Source organism: Asparagus officinalis, chromosome 1 (assembly GCF_001876935.1).
Source record: "Asparagus officinalis chromosome 1, Aspof.V1, whole genome shotgun sequence".
NCBI classification, from domain to species: Eukaryota; Viridiplantae; Streptophyta; class Magnoliopsida; order Asparagales; family Asparagaceae; genus Asparagus; species Asparagus officinalis.
This window is the reverse complement of record NC_033794.1, coordinates 113,480,255-113,491,267: the sequence shown is the minus strand read 5'-3', so window position 1 is coordinate 113,491,267 and position 11,013 is coordinate 113,480,255.

The window sequence follows — 11,013 nt, the reverse complement described above, 5'->3', positions numbered from 1 at the left end:
GGTCTGAAACACCTCGCAATCACGGGGCAGAGCGTCCATCTTCTCATACTCAGCCACAACGTACACAAAATAGCCCTCGTCAACAAAGCAGGATGGCGCCGGGCCCGCAATGTCGCCGCAGTTTGGGCCCGAACACGGAACGAATTTCGTTGAGCACCGGGCCCAGCTCACAGACTGGGTCACGGGACTATATACTGGAGTAGTGAGATTGGCAAGCAGGGAGCTGAGGTTGAGGAGCGGGCAGGGACCGGACCCGGGCCCGAACCAGGATCTGAGATCGAGGGTCAGCCTGCTGCTTTCGTAGCTGATGTTGGCGACTTTGAAAGGGGGCAGCGAAGGGAGGGAGAGGATGGTGTCGTTAGCGGATCGCAGACGGAGGGGGAAGCGGATCTGTAACGATCCGGACCCGGATCCGCAAGTGGAGGGCGGGCATGCTTTCAAGAAGTCGTCTTCTGGATTTGCAAGGGATTTTAGGGGTTTATTCAGGAAGAAGAGGAGAGAGAGGATGACGGTGAGAAGGCTGTGCATGTTGTGCAAATAGATTTATTGTATCTAAAAAAATGAAAATTTTTGTTGATATTAGTAGGCATTAGGAAAGGTCACGATTTCTACCACGTGACTTGAAGGAAAAAAGGCGCTGCCTGAGTCTTCCAGGAACGACTTGGTCAATAATCTCCAGTCTTCGCCAGGTTTTTGGAAAAACCAGTAAAATAATATTAACTCAGCAAAACAATTTTCAGAAATACTTAATTCTTAAAGACTAGGATTTACAAATTAAATGCCTTTATGTAAAAAAAAGAACAAGAAAACGAAACGTTAATTAACTCCACTACCACAAAAAAGAAAGTGAAAACGTTTTCAAACTAGAAGGTACTCAAATGAAATTACTGCATGGTAGTACTTCCCAAGATTGGTGCATTATCATTACATGTCGGTTCAAATTTTGGATCCCTGCATAAGACTGGATTTCTTTTTGAATGAAAATGCAAATCAATGCCCTGAATAACCAAACAAAGAACAAAGAAGATGAGACATGGGAGTCAATAGAAATACAAGGGAGTGGGGAAAAAAAACAGAAATACTAGATTTATTTGATGTTACACATGCAGAATATTTATTCCATAATTAATGGCTGTGTTGATTTCACAGTACAACTTTGTGGCCCTCGACCTGTATGGACTAAACAATGGACAACCTTAGTTAAAGAAGGGAAAGCACAGGTCAAGTAGAAACTTCTTCCTCAATTTACTACCACATGACTAATTATGAGCCCCGCCATTAGATGATATTTTTTATGCCAACAACGTCCATGAGAAAAATCTTCAGGATTAACATAACACCGCATACAACACCCTATGATATTAAGTAAATGGTATACATAGAAGTCCATACACGACAAGGAATTGAATGAAGGAAGAAAATTGTATTGTTTACCATCATTTTCAAAGCCAAAATTCCAAGGAAAAAACAACCATATAAGACAATAAACAATAAATATTATATTTTTAAATTAATATGTTGAGCTCATTCAGAACGTCAAGATAAATGCATCTCCATCATGGCTATTTACATATACAACAAAAATTTAACTTATCGATATTATGCGAGCATCCCAACATTCGAAAGAGGTATGATCTTAAAAAACATACTCTATAATTTACACAATTAAGCTTAATTAAAAATTAACAATATACAGATATGCTATTACACCTTTAAGGCAAAGATAACTGCCAGTTATAGTAGACTTGAGTTGTGGCTCTTCGCTTGTCAAGACCGCAACAAAAAGGTGGATATAGATGTTAATAACGAGTGTCCAAATGATAAATGTTGCAAAATCTATGATGACTTAGGACATTGCAAAGGTAACACTATTTAACACAGTAAAAACTTTTATTAGATGCACAACACAAGAATTGATTACAAAGAAAAAATAGGTCAATCCTAACTTAACTTAAGTAATGATTTAGAAACATAGAAAAATTGTCAAATATATAAAATTAACATTTGTTTTCATTAGCATTTTTTCTCATTCAAATTACTTGTAAAGTTAGATGAGAAGATAAAATATGAATGATCCTAGGGAAAAATAATATATAGCACAAGAAATCTAGATCCAACATGATGTCACAATTGACATAGATGATGAAAATACCACTCCACGATTACCCTAGAAAAAGATAAAAGTGAAGAAGGCTAGATCTAGGCTCAATAAAAAATGAAACATAAGGAATAAAAGACAATATTTTCTTAATATTTTATAGAATAGCCTAATTTTTTGAGTAAAATTCTAAAGAAGTTGGCAAACGAGGGTTATTTCTCTTGTTGCCACCGAGCAAGGATTGGAAGTGCTATATAAGCGAAGCGAGTGCTAGTTAATGGTGGAGTGAAAACAAGAGCCTCAGCATTTTATTGTCAGACAAACAGGGTTATCATAATAATTCGAAACATGCTTTTATACACATTTCTCTGAAGCAGTCTCAGAGAATTACCATATAGTTCTAATAGTTGAAGGCTAATTTGATGCTAAAGGAGGAAGGTGTAAAATGGTTTTTGGGAAATTCTATGCATTTATGCATATGCTTAGCGGACCTGTTTGGTTTAGATGCCTACAAATGCAACTCTCCAAAGAGAACTTTGTGGCAGGCTATCCATCCTAAACTTTCTCAAAGGTGTAGTTTTTCTTTTATTCCTCCCTCAATAAATGTCATTTATTGTTAAGTACTGAGTTCATAAATTCAAATTTTCACTTTTTGTATATCATGCAGTAAATTTACTTGGGGTTAAGGTGTGACATACACTTTTCATTTAGTGTTTATATAAAACAACCAAGCAATGAAGGAAGCTTGAGATCATTCTGTTAGGATATGTGAAGCCTAACTATCAGACCTGCCCTATACTTCAGAATGAAGAGGAACAAAGTAGAACAGGAGGAACAGGATCGACGACGACGAAGTTCAAGCAAAACGACGAAGGACGCATTTTGACTGAGTCGCGGTACGACCCGCCCGCATGGCCACGGCGCGACCGCCGACGTGCACAGAACAGCACACAGAGGTGAAAAACTCGTCCGCGGTCGACGCGCGCGTGGCGCGGCGGTCGCACGCCAAAAGTCCAGAGACTTCAGCAAGCCAGCAGCCTTCTTCGCGGTCTACCGCGAGCGTGCGCGACGTCCGACAACGCCAAAACTCAGAAAACTTTTCTGGATTTCGAGCAGTGCGCGCGTGCGACGCGCGTGGCAGCGGTATCGACCGCGCTCTGGCCGCCCGGTCGGTCGACCACGAGTCGGTTTGTTGCCTAGTAGCTGTTTTTGAGCCTGTTTTCTGTTTCTGTTGTTAAACCCTTAGCTCTATAAAGGGCTGATTAGGCATAATGCTAATAGTGACAAATAGTGAATTTTTCTCCTGCGGCGGCCGTGGACGTAGTTTCTCACATTGAGAAGCGAACCACGTAAATCTTGTGTGTTTGAGATTGTTTGATTTTCTCTCTTTTCTCCTAAATCTCTATTTCCAAATCGTATCAGGGGGTTGTGCATCCTCAACAAGTGGTATCAGAGCGACCAGGTTCGGCGCGAGCGATTTGAGGTCAGAGACATGGGATCTGAGAAGGAAACATCCAAGATTGAGAAGTTTGATGGAACAAACTTCGGGTTCTGAAAGATGCAGATGGAAGACTACCTCTATCAGAAGGATCTATACCTACCATTGGGAGAGAAGCCGACTGATATGAAGGATGCGGATTGGAAGCTATTGGATCGAAAGGCCCTTGGAGCGATCAGGTTGACCTTGTCTAAATCAGTAGCGTTCAACATCAAGAATCAGAATACGACGGCGGATCTCATGGCGGCGTTGTCCCGTATGTATGAGCAGCCCTCTGCGGCGAATAAGGTACATCTCATTAAAAAGCTGTTTAATTTGAGGATGTCCAAGAGCCAGAAATTCAAGGAACACCTGAACGAGTTTAACGAGATCACGGATCAACTAAACTCGGTCAATATTCAGTTTGACGATGAAATCCAAGCCCTCTTGATACTTGGTCAATTACCCGACAGTTGGAAAGGTACCGTTATCTCGATTAGCGGATCATGTGGCAAATCAAAACTGAAGTTTTCAGATGTGGTGGACATGATTATGACTGAGGAGATTAGAAGACAAGAGGAAGAGATTTCTAATTCAGGGTCGGCGTTGAATCTTGAGAGCAGAGGAAGAAACAGAAACATAAATAGAGGGAATAGCCGAGGAAGACCTAACTCGAGGAACGGGAGGTCAAAGTCCAGAAATCGCAAGAGCAAGAAGGAGATCGATTGCTGGAATTATGACAAGTTTGGCCACTATGAGAATCAGTGCCGAGAACCCAAGAAAGACAAGGAGAACAAGACTGAAGCGAACGTGGCCTCAAGAGAATCAGATGATGCCCTAATCTGTTCGTTGGAGAGCAAGACTGAATCGTGGGTGCTGGATTCAGGAGGAACCCAAGAAAGACAAGGAGAACAAGACTGAAGCGAACGTGGCCTCAAGAGAATCAGATGATGCCCTAATCTGTTCGTTGGAGAGCAAGACTGAATCGTGGGTGCTGGATTCAGGAGCTTCGTTTCATGCTACCTCAAATAGAGATTTATTTGAGAACTATGTTTCAAGAAACCTAGGAAAAGTCTATCTTGGTGACGATCAGCCCTGTGATATTGTTGGCAAAGGAGTCGTGCAGATCAAGCTCAATGGGTCTATATGGAAGCTGAGTGATGTGAGACATGTTCGTAGCTTGAGGAAAAATCTGATTTCCATAGGACAATTGGCGAAAGAGGGATATGTATCAACCTTCGCATGTGATACGTGGAAGGTTACAAAGGGGTCCATGGTTGTTGCCCGTGGTACGAAGACAGGGTCCCTCTACATGACGATAGATGCACGTGGTTCCATTGCAGTGGCTGAAAGTAAGGAAGACCCAAATTTGTGGCACCAGAGGAAGACCCAAATTTGTGGCACCAGAGGCTAGGTCACATGAGTAGCAAAGGCCTAAAGGTTATGCAGTCGAATGGGAAGTTACCAGGTTTGAGATCGGCTGATATTGACTTATGTGAAAGTTGTATTCTTGGGAAACAAAAGAGAATAATCTTCAAAAGGGTTGGCAGAACCCCTAAAGAAGAGAAGCTTGAGTTAGTTCACACAGATGTGTGGGGTCCAGCATCAATACCATCCACCGACGGAAGGTTATATTTTGTGACCTTCATAAATGATCACTCGAGGAAGACTTGGGTCTATTTCATGAAACACAAATCAAAAGTGTTTGAAGTCTTCAAGAGATGGAAGGCTATGGTAGAGAACGAGACCAGTTTGAAGATCAAGAAGCTTCGTTCTGACAACGGCGGCGAGTATGAAGACTCAGAGTTCAAGAGGTTCTGTTATGACAGCGGCATTAGATTAGAGAGGACAGTGCCAGGTACACCCTAGCAGAATGGCATAGCAGAACGAATGAACAGAACATTGACTGAGAGAGCCAGAAGTATGCGGTTACAAGCAGGTTTTCCAAAACAATTCTGGGCAGAAGCAGTCAACACAGCTGCCTACTTGATCAACCGGGGACCATCAGTGCCTTTAGAGCATAAAATACCCGAAGAAGTATGGAGTGGAAAGCAGGTAAATCTTTCTCACCTGAGAGTATTTGGATGTGTTTCATACGTTCATCTGAGTGATCATACAAGAAACAAACTTGATCCTAAGTCTTTGAAATGTTTCTTTGTTAGCTATGGCGGTGATGAGTTTGGCTACAAATTCTGGGATGAGCAGAACAAGAAAATCATCAGAAGCAGGGATGTGGTCTTTAATGAAACAGTCCTCTACAAAGACCGTGATGCCGTTCAGTCCACTAGTTCGGTGCAGAGTGATCCCACATACTTCGAGTCAGATGATGCCTCAGATGGAGGCAATCCCGAAGCTAGTTCTGATGAAGAAGAAGAGTTGATGGATGAGACTACTTCAGAGGGGGCAGATGAAGATGGAGAGCTTGTTTCGCCCGTCAGAGAGTTGAGGCGCTCAGCTAGAGTCCCCAAGCCTAATCCAAAGTATCCATCACTACAGCCTAGAGCCCATCTCAACTACCTATTATTGAGTGATGATGGAGAGCCAGAAAGTTATGATGAGGCACTTCGAGTGAATGATGCGAGCAAGTGGGAGCTCGCCATGAAAGATGAAATAAAATCCTTGAACACCTGTTTTCTGCAAAAGTCGTTTCCATTGATAATTCTATTGAACTTCGGTCGTTTACAATGAATTACAATAAAAAATTGAGAAAATTATAACTTTTGAGAAAATAACACAAAAAATCGTTTATCGATTCTTGTTTTGTGGGACTTTGCCGACGAACTTCTTCGACGACGACACTGAGGTCTCAATCAGCACTCTGTTTGAGGAGAAGCAGAAGAATGGTGAGACGGTTGAAAACTTTGTGAAGAGATTCCGAAACAAGGCAATGAATTGCTGGGATCCGGTCAGCGAAGATTTCATCCTCGAGACCTGTCACAACAATCTGTCCTTGGACATCCTCGAAGCTATGGGAATGGCGCCACCAAAGACCTGGAAGGATCTGAAGGTGCGAGGAGAACGAGCCGAACAATGCCTCAAAAGGAAGAAGGCGGAAATGGGTCAAATAGCTAATAATGCCCCGCAACCAAACTTTCCCCCTAAGGGAAAAGGAAAAGCGCATGCAAATGCCGTGAATGCGAATCAAACGTTCGAGGTGCAAGCGCAGCCGCAACAGCAGCAGCAAAAGGCGCCTCAACAACCAAGGTGGCAACAGCAGACCCCGAAGCCAAAAGCCTCGGAGCCAAAGTTCCCAAAAGTTTATTCGTTCAGAGAGGATGAAGTTCCCGGTATCTTCAAATACCTTATTGAAAATAACAAGATCAAAGGAAGATGCCAAGAGAGTCAATGATCCAAAATACTGCGCATTTCATAGAGCGGTGCACCATCCTACCAAGGTGTGCTATGCTCTTAAGGACAAGATCCAAGCTCTCATCGATGTCGGGGTCATCACAATGAAGCAGCCGAAGGAGAAGGGAGTGGGAGTAAATACAGTATCGATCAGCTTCGGTTCTGTTCCCTTAAACTGGTTCCAACATGAACCAGTAATAAATGCAGCAGTGAAGACGGTGAACGATGATCCTCACAAGCAGCGCCAGAAGGGACTTGTGCCACACACAGCCCCTAATGATGAGATTCTTTGGGTTCATCCAGACTTGATCGGAGATGAACAATGGACTGGAACCTCTTCCAAGAAAAAGTCAAAAGGGAAAGGTAAGTCTTGTTACGGAGCTTCTGCTATTCCGGGAAAAGATGACGACAGAATTCCAGCCTTCCCGCTTTCTGAAGATGAGCAGGAAACCTTCGCCACCCGGAGCGGGAATGAGTATCACTACAAGTACCCAGATGCTTCCGAGCAATTAGGTACCAAAACCCCTCCTACCAAGACATTGGCAGAACTGGGAATAGCAGCAATTCCCCCAACGCCTGTAGCGACGGAGAAAATCCAGCAGAGGGAGAAGGGAAAAGAGCCTTTACGCCAAGAAGCCCAAAACCCGAGGCAGTCTTGATTCAATCATCCGATTGGGAAAGACAAACCGGGAAATGCGAGCTCTCCACCCCATTTCGACATCATGGCGCAGTTGGCCAACATCCCGGCTAGGATAACCCTATACGAGCTATTGCGCCTGTCCAAGGATACAAGGAAAGCATTACAAGAAGCCTTGAGCGATTCTGAAGCTTTTCTAACTCGAATCAAGCCGTCGCCTGAAGGACCAGAGCCATCTGCTCAGCATTGCAATCTCGCGGCGCATCATTTTCCATGCATCTCTTTTACCAAAGAAGACATGCAGACGAAGAACTCAAAGCATGATCGGCCCTTATATTTTACCGGGCACATTGGCTCCAGCATGGTCAACCGGATCCAAGTTGATCCGGGTTCCGCTGTCAGCATTATGCCATTCCGATTGATGCATCATCTCGGAATCCCGACAAGTAAATTAGCCTCCACTGGCACTACGATTTATGGATTCAACACCAGCGGGTCTAGACCCTTGGGGAAGATCCGAATCAAGTGCCAGATCGGAGATTTAAAATCAGAAGTTACTTGCTATGTAATTGATGCAGAAACGTCCTATAACTTACTGTTGGGTCGACCTTGGATCCACGGTAACCTTATAGTTCCGTCAACTCTGCATCAATGCCTCAAATACATAGACTCGACTCTGCGGCCGAGACAGTGTTTGCTGTCTCGGCCTCCGAGACAGTAAATACTATCTCGGAAGATCCAACTGCCAGGCAGTTTTTTTGCTGCAACTGCCTTCCCACGTTTCAAACTCCGTTGTTTTGGCAGTTATTCACGTGATTTTCGCCCACGATGTTTTCTACGTCCCTTGGCAGTTAATGGACACATGTGTGGCAGTTATTTAGGGGGTTTTTGACCATTTTAAAGCTATCTCGTGGCGAGACAGTAAACACTGTCTCGCTGGCGAGACAGTTCATATCTGTCTTGATTTTTCTACGACAGCATGAGGTCAATTCTTGTGATTTTTTGGGTGATCTTCTCTATGTTTGGATATCTATTAGCATTTTTTGACGCCTACAGATACCCCCTCCAAAGTATTCCAGACTCATTCTTTTATAAAGGAGTCTGAGATACTTTGGATAAGATAGATTTTACTTACAACCCCTTCAGTACTTGGTTGAGCAGATCGTGTAGAAGAATCCGTAAATGGCTTCGGCTCTTGATTTCTTCATCCTTTAGTCTATTCAGTTCTTTGTAGAATAGCTAACATTCCTCTGGTACTGCGTTTATCGCTTAACCGTTGTTAAGATCTTGAATCGAAGCTGGCATTTGTACTTGTGAATTCAGCTTTTGTCGCCAAATTGATACCGGATTGTTTATCACAGTATCCGTCTTCATAAGAACACAGTTTATGCTCATGTATCTCTCTGAGTTTTCAAGAAATAGTTTAATCTCATATACTCGTTGGGAGGTTGTCAGGTTATCCTTAAGAATATTTTGAGTAATATTCTTCAGAAACTTCCTGTCGAATGTAGGAAAACAGTTTAGACTCGTGTACCTATTGGAGTATTCATGTGTATCGAAACACCGTGATATCGCCTATTATACTCAAAACAATTGTTGTCGTCAACTTATACTGTCTCACTGTGCGAGACAGTAAATGCTGTCTCGCGGTGCGAGATAGTATATGCTGTCTCGTGGTGCGAGACAGTATATACTGTCTCGCACGGCGAGACAGTAAAGTCTGTCTCACTCGGCGAAGTCGGGGTTATAAAACCCCGACTTAGGGTTTTTTTCGGTGGCTTTTCACGTCGATTTTAGCGATCTTTTTGGGCAATTTTCAAGCGACTTCCGATGAGTTTTCAGCCTCTTTTTCTTCTCTTTGCCCTTGAGTTGAGTAGGGTTCTTGTTTGGAGGGATTTCATTCGAAGTTTGGAGGTCTGTTCTCCCTTTCCTCTTTTGAAATTTCAATTTTCTTTAATTCCTTCCTCTGCATGCGTATTTCCACTGTATTTTGTGATATTTTTGTCAATTCCATGCTCAAAACCCTAACTTTCTCGTTGGATTTCAATGTAGCTCATATTTTCATCATGTCGCCGCGTAGATCTCGAGTTCCCCGGGGTCGTCCTACTGTTCAGACCACTGAGGGGACTGATCCCATTGCTGCTTCGCATGGGGGTATACTCCTTTCACTTTTTCACGAATTTAAACACCGTATTTTGTCAATTTCATACGTATATATCTGTACTTGTATGCAAACCCTCGTTTGTCATCCTTTGAGATACATTAGAGAAGAGCCGGTATCCTTCTTTGAGGGGATTGACGCTATAAAGTGTTTGTTTTGCTTGGACAAAACGCACTTCAAACTATACAGGGGCGATTTCGTATCATCCCACGTGTGTTGAAAGGTTTTGATATGCCGTTATAATGCTCGTGCATAGTAACGCATATCTCTTTTATACATGTGGTAGATGGAAAATCGTCACTCCTGTTATGAGATGGTGATTATATCTTATGGAGTAAGATATACCGCCTTCTCTAAAAATTTAGGACTATTCTTACACAATTTATGTGTATGTCTTCTTTATCAGTCCATTTTCCTTCTGCAATCTTCACCGCTAATGAGGTTACGGGCCAAAGTAGTGTCACCCATTCCTATTATGAGGGGATTCCGTTAGTTGAATCAGCTTCCCAATTCAAGCCAGACTATAGCGAAGGGGCTAGCGAATTGATTCGGTGAGGTAGTTGTCGCATTCTGCGATGGTTAATCACGGACACAACTTTAATTTCAGAGCAAGACTCGAATCAGTGCATAAGGAAACCAGACTTCTTGTTTGGTGACTCTGTAAAAGATCCGAAGATCGTTTCTTGCAGACCTGCGCAGTGGTTATATGAGAGTGGGTCGTTATTCTTGTATCTGCCCTGGATTCCTCGGGAACATTCGCTTTTAAAGTTCAGAAATTTGTCAGTTGAACGTGAAATGTTCTGGAGATTGACCGAAAACCACGAGCGTATTCACTGTGGTTTTATTGGGAAGGAAGCCACCCCGGGTTCCAGTGACAGGGCTTCTATGCGAGGACTTCATCCGGGTATCTTAGGTCAAGACAATATACCCCAGAATGAAAAGATAGCACAGGCAAACACCGTAAAGAATCGGTTAGCTGTAGTGGGAAAGAAATTACCCAACCAGAACTTCAGATGTTATGGATGGGTCCATTATTTTGGAGACAAATGGTGGACCAGAATGACCCGATAGGTATTAAATCGCTGGGGGCGAGAATTGGCAGAGTTAGGGTTGTCAGTCCCGATTCGTGCCAGTATGTATGGTTTGCAGATCAGTGTAGGTCATTTCCTCTGTTTGTTCGAGATCTACAACCCTGACACCAATACATTCTTCACCAAGAATGGGGAGCTCGGGTTACCACTACATGAAATGATGAAGGTATCTGGTTTGCCTATAGGTGATGTCCTGTATCA